Genomic DNA, 13,639 nt, shown 5'->3' with positions numbered 1-13,639 from the left:
CCCAGGTGTGCCACCCCCAGATGTGTGAATCCCCCGGATGTGTGACCCCAGATGTGTGACCCCAGATGTGTGACCCCCAGATGTGTGACCCCAGATGTAACACCCCCCCACAGATGGGCGAGCCCTGGAAGTGCCACCCCCAGATGTGTGAATCCCCCGGATGTGTGACCCCAGATGTGAACCCCCAGATGTGTGACCTCCAGTTGTGCGACACCCCCGGCTGTGCCGCCTCCCCAGATGTGTCACCCCCAGATGTGCAGTCCCCCAGATGTGCAGCCCCCCCATTACGTGGAGCCCCAGATGTGCAGGGTCCCGGGTCCCTCTGGTGCCTCCGACCCCCCGGGGGGGCCCTGGGGACATTGGGGTGACACTTCTCCAGGGAGGGGGTCACGAGGGGCTGTTTGTGGCACCGTGGGAGATTTGGGGTTGCCAGAGCTCAGTCCCCCCCCATGACGGCTGTGGGAGGGGACTAGGGGGGGTTGTTCCCCTCACAGGCCTCCCCTGTCCCCTCCTCCCTCCTCAGGACCCCCTGGCTGGGGGCGGGGGGCTGGGGGAGACCTTTGTAGAGCAAAGGGGGGGGTCTTTTGGGATATGGGCCGATATCCCCTCACCCTCCCACCCCAAGACCCCTCGAGGGCCCGGCCCTGCTTCAAAGGGGGTTGAAAGGGCATTTGGGATCCATTTGGGATCCATTTAGGGTGGGGGGTCCGGCCCAGGCGGGGGATGCTCGTCCCGGGGCCGCTCCTCAGTTCCCCCCGTGTCACCCAGTGGCGTGCGGGGCCACCACAGCACCCCGGGGCACCCGGGCCCACTGACTGGGAGCCACGGGGGCGGGGAACTGGGGGGGCACAGCATTCCCAGCTCGGCCTCCTCCCTGCATCCCTCCCGCTGAGGGTCCCGAGCCCCCCGGGGGTGAGTGGGCTGGTTCCCCCCCCGCGGCACCCACGGCTCGGGGGGACCGCGGTCCCACCATTGCCACCCCCGGCAGGGACCGGGTGCTCGCCCCGCCCCTCCCAGCTCCTCCCAGTCACCCCACTGGGCGCGCTGGGAGTGACGCCGGCTGCAGAAATCCTGCAGAACCCCCATTTTCGTTGTTTTTCCCCTCAATCCCCAGGCAGTGGCGACACCTCCCCGCGGCCCCCCGGCCCCGCTGTGCCCCGCTCGCCCTTCCCCAGGCTCAGGAAGTCCCCAGGAGCTACACATTCCCTTGGGAAGAGCCGGGAACGGGCTTCGAGTGTCACGGAGATTCCAAAACCTTTTCCCATTTCAGGTTTTGAACCCGGCGGCATCAAACCGGGCAGAATTGACCCCAAAGCGCCGCTGTTCCGGGCAGGGAAGGGGCCTCATCCTGCACCCCCTTTTCTGCTCCTGGGGGGGTCCCCGCACGGGTCTGGGGACAGCGCTGGGGGCGCCGGGTCGGCTCCAAGCCCGGGGGCACCGCGAGGCCGGGGCGGGTTTGGGGGTCCCCGGGCAGGGCGGGGCCACCGGTCCCTGGAATTCCCGCTGACACATCGCTCCAGGTGCCCCCGGGGCCGGGAATTGCTGCGGCTCCGAAGCCACCAAACCGCCGGGATCCGTCCCCACGTCACCGCGGTGAGCCCGGACCTGCCACCGCGGTGTGGGGACCGCGGCTCCTCCCGCTCTGGGGACAGCTGGGTCCGTTTAACCCCTCGGGGGCAGGGAAGCGGCGCTGGATCGTTGTCCCTGGGTCCCGGGAAGGGCAGGATGTGGCAATGTCGCGACGTGGCACGGCCTGGGGGTGGGATGTCCCTCTTGGGGACAGTTCTGCCCCCCGCGGGGTCTCCTCGGTGTGACAGTGACAAGGTGATGTCCCCACTGTCACAGCCACCGGGCTCGGCTGGTTTGGGGTGACACAGGGAAAGAGACGGGGGGTGCTCGGGGACACCCCCCTGTCACCCTGCCTGTCATCCCACTGGGGCTGTCCCTGCTCCAAGGTCCCCCAGGACTGTCCCCAGCCACGGGACCTGCTGGTCTCTGTCACCCTGTTGGGTCCCTGTCACCCTGTCCCTGTCCCCCTACTCACCTCTGTCACCCTGCTTGTCCCTGTCACCCTGCCGGGTCACTGTCACCCTACTCATTCCTGTCACTTACTGGTCCCTGTCACCTACTGGATCCCCAACATTCTCCTGGTCCCCGTCACCCTTTTGGATCCTCAGCACCCTGCTTGTCCCTGTCATCTGCTGGGTCACTGTCACCCTACTTGTCCCTGTTGCACTTTTGGGTCCTTGTCCCTGCTGGGTCCACGTCACCTGTTGTGTCCCTGTCACTCTCCTGGTCTCCATTACCCTCCTGTCCCCCATCACCCTTTTGGGTCCTCATCACCCTGCTGGCTCCTGTCACCCTGTTGGGTCCTCATTACCCCACAGGTCCCTGTCACCCTGCTGTGTCCTGTCACCCTGCTGTGTCCTGTCACCCTGCTGTGTCCTTCACCCTGCTGGTCCCTCTGGGGAGGGTGTCACTGGGGTGTCACTCCTCTGCCACCCCTGCAGGTCCCGTCTCAGCTCTGCCCCCAAACCCCTCCCTGCCCTGAGAATGTCCTTGGGGTTCCCCCCTTGGGATCCCAGTCCCCGGTGCCACCAGCTCAGTGCCCGTGGGGTGTCCTGGCCCACATTGCTCCGGCTGATCCCGGTTTTCCCAGCGCGTCACCGATCCCACCCCTTCAGAGGAACAGGATGAAGTCCCTGGGGCTTTCCTGGCTCGTTGGCTTCCCAAAATCTCCTGGGGACCTCCCTGGGGGCTGATTTTTTTCCCCTCTCCTGTTTCTGGAGGGTGGTGGAGAAGGTGGGCAGTGGGTGACCCCCGGGGGTCCCGGGGTGACAGGTGACCATGTCCAGCTCAGCCAGGGATTCCCACAGCTGGTGGCTCCTGGATGGAGCCCAGTGACCTCCCCACCAGCAGCTTTTTTCCCTTGAAGAGCTTGAAGTGGGGTTTTTCCCCGTTTCACCGAGGGAGCTGCACTCGGTGGCCCCACCCCTTGTGTCCCCCCAAATCCCGAGCCGTGATCCTGGGCCGTGGCTGGACCAGGAGTGACACGACCCCACAAAAAGCTGGATTTCCTCCACGGCCCCGTGGCTTTGGCCACAAACCTGCAAGAATTTTTAGGGTGAGGAGGGAAAACCAACGTCCCCAAGGCCACCCATGTGTGTGGGACCCGTCCTGTTTGCTTCCCACCCTCCCCGATCCTGGCAGCACATCCCGGGGATTTCCAGGGCGGGGGGGGCTCCGAGGGCACCACAAGGGTTTAATTAGGGGTGATGAGGACATGCAAATGAGCAGGTTACAGCCCTGGGCTGGGGGTGGCAGAGCTCCTGAGAATCCCTGGAGGGTCTGGAGGTGCTTCCCAATGTTTCCCACATTCCGGGTGCTGGGGAAAGGCTGGATGTGGTGGCTGGGGTGGGAGAGGGCAGGGAGGTGGGACCTCCAAAGTTATCCCAGGTCCTTCTCCAGGATGGGGAATGGGTTCCTGGAGTGCTGGGAAGCCCCTCAGGGCCCCCAGGGAGCCCTTGGAAATGGATTTATTCTGCTCCAGTTTTGGCATTTGGGATGAATTCCCCCATGGAAGAGCTGTCTCCACCCTGCTTCCCATCCCTTCCCTCTTCCTCATCGCTTCCCAAACCAGGGGGTGAACCCAATCCAAAAGCTTCCCAAAAGGTCCTGCCAGAGCAGCTCCTCTCCAGGGCCAGGATCTGACCCTTGAGATGTTCCTCCACCCCCAAATCCCCACAAATTTAGGGGTGAGCAGAGCTCAGCCGGCAAATCCCCCATCCCGGGATCCGAGGGACCCGATGGGATCTCAGCAAAGCCCAGGAATCCCAACTCTCTCCTGGAAGAAAGTGAGGGGATTTTCTGGCCTGGATGGAGCGTCCAGAGCTGGCTGGAGACCCCAAAGCCCCCCCACCCGTGGATGCCCCCTGGGATTTGGAGCATGTGGGCACCACGGGGAGGAGAATGGGGTCAACCTGCTGGTTTTTCCAGGGAAAACCAACTTCCGCTGGCATCGTTCCAGGGAGGATGAGGCAGATGGGGCTGAGGCACATGAGGCTGAGCTGGTCGGGGTGTGGAGGGAGAGGCCGTGGGGGGGTCCCTTCCCGAGGGAATGTGTTCCCAGAGCCCCCGTGGGTGGCGGGATGGGGTGGGAGGTTCCCAGGGAGGGGGATGGACATGGAATGTGACGCCCAGTGCGGGTTTGGGGCGTTGCCCTCGATGGAGAAGCTCTGGAGGAAGTTGGGAAAGGGGGAGAGGGTTCCTCAGGGGGGGAGGACACACAACCCACGGCAGGAGGTTCCCAGGGAAGCAGGAGGGGGGAGGTTCCTCCTCCCACGTCACAGGAACTGTCCCGGGGGTCCGGGGGTCCTTCCTCCCCCGGGGGAGAGCTGGGCAGGGCGGGGGGCAGAGGGACACAGGACTCCCAGGAGGGGGTTTGGAGCAGGATCAGGAGCTCCGTGAGGCCTTTGAACCCAAAATTCCAGCTGCTGCTCCTGCCACCAGGTGCCATTTCCCACATTTGCCCTTGGAGATCCCATGGGAGACACGGGACAGGAGTCCAGGTGCCCCAACCTGCCCCGAGCTGCTCCCAGGGCAGCACGTCTGGGCTCACCGGGACACAAACTGCTGGTTTTCCCCCAAAAAGCAACTGTTTCCTGCCAGAAAACATCATTCCATGGAGAAATGTTTGGGGTGGAGGATGTTGGACCTTCCCTGTCGTTTGGCTCCGCTGGGAAGCTGAGCAGGGAGGAGGAACTGGCCCCATCCCACCCAGTGGAGCCCCGGGAAGGACGATCCCTCGGGATCAGGGGCACCTCGGGCCATTTCCATCCAGCAAGGGGGGGTCAGGTCCTGAAATCGCTCCCTGGGAGTTTTGGGGAAGGAACATCCAACTCTCCGGAGTCATGGACACTCTGCCCGGGTGTGTCCACGCTCTGCCAGCCCCAGGCAGCATCTCCAGCCTGATTCCCACCCAAATCCAACCCAAAACCAACCCAAATCCAAATCCAACCCAAATCCCACTGAAATCCAACCCCAAACCAACCCAAATCCAACCCAAATGGCTCCCAAATCCAGCCCAAACCCAACCTAAATCCAACCAAAATCCCACCCAGGTCTCACCCAAATCCCACCCAAATTCAACTCAAATCCAACCCAAATCCCACCCAAACCCAAATCCCACCCAAATCCAACTCGAACCAAATTCCCACCCAAATCCAACCCAAATCTCACCCAAATCTCACCCAAATCCAACCCCAAATCAACCCAAATCCAACCCAAATCCCACCCAAACCCAGATCCCGTCCAAATCTCACCCAAATCCAACCCCAAACCAACGCAAGTCAAACCAAAATCCCACCCAAGTATCACCCAAATCCTACCCAAATTCAACCCAAATACAACCAAAATCCCACCCAAACCCAAATCCAACACAAATCCCATCCAAATCCCACCCAAATCCCACCCAAATCCCACCCAAATCCAACTCAAATCCAAACCGAATCCAACTAAAATCCAAATTCCACCCAAATCCCACCCAAATCCAACCCATAACCAGTGGTTTGGGAAATACTGGGTCCCTGAGCCCCCCCGGGGCTGGAATCGGGGTGGGAGTGAGGAGGTGGGATCAGGAGTTGGGGTTCAGAGGCCACAGGGAGGGGCTGAGGGGGCTCAGAGATCCCAGCCTATAACAAAAATGAATTAAAAGGGGATTTTGGGATCTGGAGGCTGGAATTGGGCAGTTATTGCTCTTTAAATAACACAAGAGAAAATAAAATAAATGGAATGAGATAAAATAAGAGAAAATGAAATAAAACAAAACAAATGTGATGTAATGCAATTTAATAAATAAAGCAAAATAAATGAAATAAAGTGAAGTAAAATAAAATAAAGTGAAGTGAAATAAAACAAAATGAAGTCAACAACAAAATTAAATAAAGGAAAAATATGAAGTGAAATAAAACGAAATAAAATCAACAACAAGGTTAAATAAAGGAAAAATAGGAAGTGAAATAAAATAAAATGAAGTAAAATAAAATGAAGTAAAATAAAATAAAGAGGAAAACAAGAATAAAATAAAATAATAAAATAAAATAAAATAAAATGAAATAAAATAAAATAAAGTAAAGTAAAATAAAATAAAATAAAGTAAAGTAAAGTAAAATAAAATAAAATAAAGTAAAGTAAAATAAAATAAAATAAAGTAAAGTAAAGTAAAGTAAAATAAAATAAAATAAAATAAAATAAAATAAAATAAAATAAAATAAAATAAAATAAAATAAAATAAATAAAAAACAAGCTTTTTCTGATTTCCAAGGGGGTGGAACTGCAAAGACCCGGGTCCGCGGGGCAGGGGGAGGAGATTCCTGTTCCCCGACATCCCGATCCCATCCCACATGGATGCTCCGTGCGGCACCGTTCTCATCCCCATACACCTTTTTTTGTGCGCTATTTTCCTTATTTACAACTTTTCCCTTCCATTTTTAATTCCCAAGCAGCTCCGGGCGGGACCGGGGTATTCCCGGCACTGGAAAACGGGAATCGCCCGTCCCGGGGGTGCCCAGGCCCCCCCCCCCGCACCCCCGGGGGGCTCCGCGCCCGGGAAAAGCCTTCGGGAAGCGGGACTGGATCCCGATCCCTCTCGCCGGAGGGCGAAGGCTCCGCCCCGGGAAGAGCCGGCGCGATTCCAGCCGGAGGAAGCGGCTGCTCCTGCCAAAATCCAGTGGGAATTTTGGGGCTGTAAACAGAGCTCCCGGCCGGGCCGGCCCCGCAGCCGGGAGGTGTTTTAATGAACTCCTTAATTAGGGGCTGGAAAAGGCGCTGCCCAGATGTTGGACCCAGCTGTGGGGGCACAGGGAGGGGTTGTGGTCGTGGCGAGGAGGAGGAGGAGGAGGAGGAGCAGCGCCGGGCAGAGCGTCTGGCCAAGCCACGCCGGTCACTCCCAGATCCCTGCCCCAGATTTGGGAGGCGCGGGAGGGTCCGGTTGCGTTGGATTCAGGGGGACGTGGGTGGCACCTCGGGGTGGGCACGGCCGGGGGGCACGGAGGGGGTCGGTCCCCTCGGCTGCCCCCGGGAAGGGCCGGCTCTTCCCAGCCCGAGCAACCCTGCCAAAATCCTGCTCCGGGGTCCCAAAATCCTGCTCCGGGGTCCCAAAATCCTGCTCCAGGGTCCCAAAATCCCGCTACAGGGGACAAAATGCTGCTCCAGGATTCCAGCTCCTGCTCCAGGGGACATGGAGGAGTTAAATCTCCTCCCCTGCTCCCGGGAAGGGCCGGCTCCTTCCCAGCCCTGAGTAAGCCCAGAACTCTGCCAAAATCCCCCTCCAGGATCCAAAATGCTGCTCCAGGATCCAAAATTCTGGATTAGTAACCGTAACATCCAGGATTATTAACCATAAAATGCAGGATTATTGACCATATTCCAGGCAGGGTGACTCTGCCCGGGGAGCGACGCTCCGTGCCCGACCCCCGGAGCAGGGAACGCATCCCAGCACGACCTGGCGTCAAGCCAGCATCCCAAAATCCCGCAGGGTCCATCCCGGGACATCACCCCGCTCGCGGGGTGCCTGTGCTGGCTCCACGCGGCAGCTCCCGCGTTATTTCCCAGAGGGGGACGAGGAGGAGTTTCGCCTTCGCTTCCCTTTATTTGTCAATGTATTTATCTTTATTTTGGATTTCTGACTCATCTCCACCCGTTGCCGGGAGGAAACCGGAGTCCAAAGTGCCCCAGATATCGTTTGTATCAAATCCTCCCCCAGACATCCAGGGAGGAAAGTCCGGGACCTGGAGCAGCTTCTCCTTCCCCCGGTCTCGTTCCTACGAAGGAGAAACCCTCAACTTTCCCTCTTTTTTTTTTCCAAACCTCGGCCGGTTTCCGGCTCTGCAGGAGCGGGGCCGGGCCTGGAGCCGCTCGGGGAATGGGGGGCAGGGGAGCCGTGGGTGCCCCCCACCCCCTGCCCGCCCCGGCTGCCTTTAGAGTGCCCACCCCCATTCCCATGGGATGCTCCCTGGGGATGCAGCACCCACGGGGATGCTCGGGAAGGGGGTCACAGAATGGGGGTGCCCCACTAATGGGGGTGCCCCAGAAATGGGGGTGCCCCATCAGTAAGGGTGACCTGGAGATGAAGGGGCACCCCAAAGGTGACGGCCCCCCATTAACGAGGCTGCCCCATTAATAAGGGTGACCTGGACACGAGGGTGCCCCATGAATGAGGGGGTACCCTTCGTTATGAATGAGGGGCCCTGGAGATGGGGGGTCCCCAGTAACGAGGGTACTCCATTAATGAGGGTGTCCTATTAATGAGGGGGCCCTGGAGATGAAGGTACCCCATTAATGAGGGTGTCCCATTAATGAGGGGGCCCTGGAGATGAAGGTACCCCATTAATGAGGGTGTCCCATTAATGAGGGGACCCTGGAGATGAAGGTACCCCATTAATGAGGGTGTCCCATTAAGGAGGGGGCCCTGGAGATGAGGGGGCACCCCAAAGGTGAGGGTCCCTCATTAATGAGGCTGCCCCCTTAATAAGGATGCCCTGAGCTGGGGGTACCCCATTAACGAGGGTGTCCCATTAATGAAGATGACGTGAGATGGAGGTACCCCATTAACGAGGGTGTCCCATTAATGAAGATGCCCTGAGCTGGGGGTACCCCATTAACGAGGGTGTCCCATTAATGAAGATGACGTGAGATGGAGGTACCCCATTAACGAGGGTGTCCTGTTAAAGAGGGTGTGCCGTTAATGAGGGTGTCCCATTAACGAGGGTGTCCCATTAATGAGGGTGTCCCATTAATGAGGATGTCCCGTTAATGAGGGTGTCCCATTAACAAGGGGGTCCCATTAACGAGGTGCCCTGGGCTTGGGGTGCCCAGTGTTGCCCCTCCCTGGGGTGGTCTCGCGGGTGTCCCCTGGGGGGGTCAGGTGGCTGGAAGGTCCCTCGTCCCCTGGCAGGTCCCTCCTCCAGTCCAGGGTGACTCAGCCGCCGGTCCCGGCTGGAATGTGTGAGGATCATGGGAAAGCAGCCCAAAAGCAGCACCCTGGGGGGGCCGGGGGGGTGAGCTGGACCTTTGGCACGTGAAGCATCTTCCCGGACACCCCCAAACCCAGCCCCCTCCAGGGCAGGCCAAGTTCATCCCCTTGGATCCGCTTTTCCCTTTCCAAGGGGAGAAGCGCTCGGTGCTGACGGCGGAGTTTGGTCACATCCCTGTTCCTGCTGATCCCTGGGAGCTGAGAGGAGCTGCCAAGGGGTGCTCCTGGTGCCAGGCAGCAGAAAGTTGCCTCCCTCAGGCAGGAATGTTTTGGGGGCGTGGAGGGAGGTTGTTGGGTTCTTATCCCAAATCTAATCCCAATCCTAATCTATCTCTCGGTGAGCTCAGGTCCTGCTCGCTCCCTGTGCCAGGAGCTGCAAATGGAGAATCCATCGGCTCATTTCCATCCTCCTGGGTAATGATTCCTTCTTAAATCCATATTCAGGGGGTGATCCTGCTGCTGGTCTCTCCTGCTTTCCTGGGGTTCCATTCTTTTTCCGTGACTCTGAAACAAAGGTGCTGCTTTGGGGTCAGGGACCTCCACGGACACAGAGCCAGGGAAGGGCTGACCTGGAGCCAAAGCCCTCCAGGATGTCCCAGCTGGGAGAGCTGGCACTGGGCAGGAGGAATCAGCGGCTCAGAGAGGTCTGGGCTTTTCCAGGGAGTTGAGCCCAGCTCCTGTCCTTTTCTGCAGTGTTTTCAGCCACTCAAGGGCTCCGTGGCCACTTGGTTCCCACTCTAAATCCCATCCTGGTCTCTGCTGCAGCCAGGGAGGATTTTGGCATCCCCAGGGATGGAGGTGGGATCCATCCCTGAGGATGGAGATGGGACAACCCCTGAGGATGGAGGTGGGCTGCACCCCTGGGGACAGAGGTGGGTTCCATCCCAGCACTGTGCCACTCTCACCAGGAGGAATTCGTATTTTCCTTCTTTTTCATGGGCATTTCCCTTCCTGCATCCTGGGTGTTCCAGTCCTGGGGCGGGATTGGGATCCAGCTCTGCCCTCCCCGAGCCAAGCCCTTGGGACACCACCCGGGGCTGGGAGATGGGGATGGAGGATGTCACCAGGGCTGGCAGAAGGAAGGAGGATGTCACCCCCGAGGAAACCACAAACGGTTTTGATGTGTTTATGACCCTCAGCACAACTTCCCCTTCCCTCGTTTCCCAGCTGAGCTCCCCTCGGGCACCCGGGACATGCAGGGTGGGGTAGGCAGCGCCCAGGGGGTCACAGTGACGGCCCCGTGGGTGACAAGGGTGGGACAAGGCAGAGGGGGGGTCTCGGGGGCGGACACGGCTCCATCACATCCGTCCCTCATCCCGGGCCGCGCGTGGGCCGGAGGCTCCGCCGTCCCCCCGGGGTGGTGCTGCCGTGGAAAGGGTGAGTGGTCTCACCCCCTGCCCCCCCGGGAGAGCTCAGGCGAAGGTCATTCTTAAAAATAAAAGAGATAAATTTCCTCTTTCCTTCCCCCTCGGAGCACGTGGGGGTGAGGTCATGGAGCGCCGCAGGACATGCCTCTGGCTCTGGGTAATCCCGCCGGGCCACGGCCGGCTCTGGCCGGTGGCGGGGCAGCTCTGGGGGCCCCTTCCCATCCCCCAAGCCCCACTTTCCTCCTGGTCAAGCCACCACATCCTGAGCCAGCCCTCGGGCTCCTGCCCTCGCTCCCGCCGGGTTTCCCGGCGCGGTTTCCCCATCCCAGAGGCCGATGTGGCTTTGCTCGGAAAATCAGCCCCAGATGTGGCCGAGCCACTGCTGGATCCGAGGTGGGGCCTGGGGACACGAGCACAGCACGAGGGGCCCGTTGGGTGTCAGAGGCAGGAGCTCCAGGGGGATTTATCCCACCCACCGAGTGACCAGGTGCTCCCCGGGATGTTGATCCCAGCTCATGTCCTGCTTTTCCACAGCGTTCCAGGGGACACCCAGGGGCCCCCCAGTCCCTGGGGACAGTCACAGGGCCATGGAGCGGGGCCACCAGCCCTGGGATTTGGTGCAGCCTCAGCTTGGCTTGGAAGGACACAGGGCAGCTCCCCTTGGATCCCGAGTCCCCTCGGGGCTGTTTTCTGGGAAGCAGGATCGCTTGTGCCTGTGCCACCTCCAGGGGCTGGGCTGTCCCCAGGGGGACACAGCTGGGCCAGGGGGGCATCAGGAATTTCAGCAGCCCAGGGGACCCCTGGGGACATCGTGTCCTGGCTGAGCCTGGGGCTGCTGGGGCGGGAACCACACACTAATCCAGAGGGGATGGAAAACTCTTGTGGTTCCTTGGAAATGCAGCACGACCCGCAGATGCGACAGCAGCGGCCACTGGACAAAATTCCAAGGGATTATCCTTAATTAGGAGCACTGGGGGGGGGGGGGGGGGCAGCAGACTGGCCCCGTGGCATTGCCCTTCCCCAGGGCTTTGGGGCTGGATCAGCCCCAGCTCCTCTCTCCGGGCTGGGCTGGCACTGGCCTGGCTCATTTCGGCTCCTAAATCTGAATCTTTCCAAATCCTTGGATCCTTACATTCCTCTGGGTGTGAGGAATCATGCTGGGAGCTGATGAGTCTCTCCATGACCTGGAGACACTCAGCATCCCAACCTCAATCCCGCCTCCCATCCCCAATCCTGCCTCCCAACCTAATTCTGCCTCCCAACCCCAATCCTTCATCCCACCCCCAGTCCTGCATCCCTGGCCCCAATCCTGCATCCCAACCCTAATCCTGCATCCCAACCCCAGTCCTGCATCCCAACCCCAGTCCTGCATCCCAACCCCAGCCCTGCATCCCAACCCCAGTCCTGCATCCCAACCCCAATCCTGCATCCCAACCCCAGCCCTGCATCCCATTCCCAGTCCTGCCTCCTCCCCCTGCAAGCACATGGAAAATGACCCACACTGGGGGTCCCCTGAGCATCCCCCCCTCTCTGGGGCCATAAGTCCCCTGGCGGGGCTTTTATCGGGTTTTTTGTGCTCTCCAGCCTCCCCAGGAGCCATTCCCACCCTCCCTGCAGGATTCCAGGGGGGCTGAGGAGCCGCTTCCCGGCGCTCCCGGGGGCTCCGGGCGGGACTCTGGGCGGAGGTGCAGCAGCTCATGCCAAGATGCATCAGCCTGTGTTTTTCTGGTGGTGGCTGGAGGTTGTTTGTGCTGTCCCGGGGATGATCCAATGCTCTTGGCGTGGTGATCCCACTTATCCCAAAACATCTCCTGCCCTGAGCGCCACAGACCCCAAAACCCCCACGGGACCCCATTACTGACCAGCTCTGCATGAGCAAAACTTCCCACTCATCCTCACCCCCCCGGCAACGGTCCCCCGTGCAGGAGGGGGGGTTTGCTCCCTGGATGAGCAGGGTCACATCCCACCTGCTGCAAGGACCATCAGCTTTCCTGGGAAAAGCAGCAAATGCACCGAAATTGGAGTGTCCCCCCCAGACAACCAGCGGGGGGGGTTTGTCCCATCGCTCTCGGATGAGAAGGAATCACGAGGGGTGGGGGGGAAGAGGATGGGGAACGTCCCACTGGGATGGAGGCAGGAGCATCTTGTCCAGCTGCGAGGGAGATGGGAAAGGCCGGATTTAGCCCTGGGAGCGTGGGAGCAGCGGGAATGGGATGCAGCAGATTTTTGCCGGGAGATGCCGGCACGCTCCTGGCCCTGCTCCATCCCCGGCCCTTCCCTGGTGCCAGAGCTGGGGCTGCCTGGAAGGGGGGGTTGGACTCAGTGTTTGTGTCACATTTATTTTGTTTTCCAGAGCCCCAGAGATGCTTTCAATAAATGGGAGTGGATTCCAGGCCCTTCCCAAAGGCAGGGTTTGGATGGAGAAATGTAAGGGTGGGGGTGCTTTGGGACACTCCCAAACTCCTCTGCACCCCCTGGTCTCCCCCCTCCCCCCATGAGCCTTTGTGACAGTTCCAAATCTTCTGTTTTCAGCCCAAAATGAACCCCCAGGCCCAGCCAGGGCTGCCAGCACAGCCGGGGGGGCAGCACGTGTGTCCTGTGGCACCACCATCCCCCAAACTGCCACCTGATCCGCATCCCTGTGTCGGGAGAGGGATGGATTCAGGTCTGGAGCCCCAAAGAGCTCCCTCAGCATCACCACCTCTCGAAAAAACTGCCTGAAGTTCACCCCTGCCACAGGAAAGGGCTGGATGCAGGTGTGGAGCCACCCCCAGCTTCTCCAGCCCCACCATCCCTCCAAGAAACTGCCTGAACTTCACCCCTGTGTTGGAAAAGGGATGGATCCAGGTGTGGAGCCACTGGGAGCTCCCACAGCACCACCATCCCTCCAAAAACTGCCTGAAGTTCATCACCGTCACGGGACAGGGCTGGATCCAGGTGTGGAGCCACCAGCAGCTCCCTCAGAACGACCGTTCCTCCAAGAAACTGCTCGGGAGTCATTCCTGCCACGGAAAAGGGCCGGATCCAGGTGTGGAGCCAAGGCTTGTTAGGGATAAACCACTCCTGGCAGGGCTGGGGCTCTCTGAGGAATCCCAGTTTCCAGGTAAGGTTCCAGCTCTCCAAGTCCCTCCCAGAGCCGGGGGCAGGAGGGAGGAGGCGGCTCCGCGGTGCTAAAATCTCCTCTCGCTAATGAAAAACAGGCTCGGAGCGGCCAAACAGCTGATCCACGGCCGGGAGCTGA

Source organism: Pipra filicauda, unplaced genomic scaffold, assembly GCF_003945595.2.
Source record: "Pipra filicauda isolate LSUMZ 115617 unplaced genomic scaffold, ASM394559v2 scaffold172_size1731463_pilon, whole genome shotgun sequence".
NCBI lineage: Eukaryota > Metazoa > Chordata > Aves > Passeriformes > Pipridae > Pipra > Pipra filicauda.
The sequence above is the reverse complement of the archived record's forward strand: the minus strand, read 5'-3'. Positions refer to the sequence as shown.